Here is a 207-nt window from a genome sequence, read left to right as displayed (position 1 = left end):
TGTGGGGTGTAGAGAGAGAGTGGCCCAGAGTTGTGGGGTGTAGACAGAGCGGTCCAGAGTTGTGGGGTATAGACAGAGCGGTCCAGAGTTGTGGGATATAGACAGAGTGGCCCAGAGTTGTGGGGTATAGACAGAGAGTGGTCCAGAGTTGTGGGGTGTTGACAGAGTGGCCCAGAGTTGTGGGGTGTAGACAGAGTGGCCCAGAGT

General features: G+C 56.0%; 2 protein-coding genes across 5 annotated transcripts in view; one reads left to right on the top strand and one right to left on the bottom strand.

The window, feature by feature from the left end:
- RGS12 (regulator of G protein signaling 12) overlaps positions 1 to 207 on the top strand; it is a 122,979-nt gene that overhangs the window by 506 nt on the left and 122,266 nt on the right. The window lies entirely within an intron of this gene.
- Positions 1 to 207, bottom strand: part of LOC121038989 (uncharacterized) — an 11,054-nt gene that overhangs the window by 8,383 nt on the left and 2,464 nt on the right. The window lies entirely within an intron of this gene.

The sequence above is a fragment of the Herpailurus yagouaroundi genome, unplaced genomic scaffold (genome assembly GCF_014898765.1).
Source record: "Herpailurus yagouaroundi ecotype Mexico unplaced genomic scaffold, PumYag 28, whole genome shotgun sequence".
Lineage (NCBI taxonomy): Eukaryota > Metazoa > Chordata > Mammalia > Carnivora > Felidae > Herpailurus > Herpailurus yagouaroundi.
Note: the sequence above shows the minus strand (reverse complement) of the source record. Positions and strands in the feature narration are given on the sequence as shown.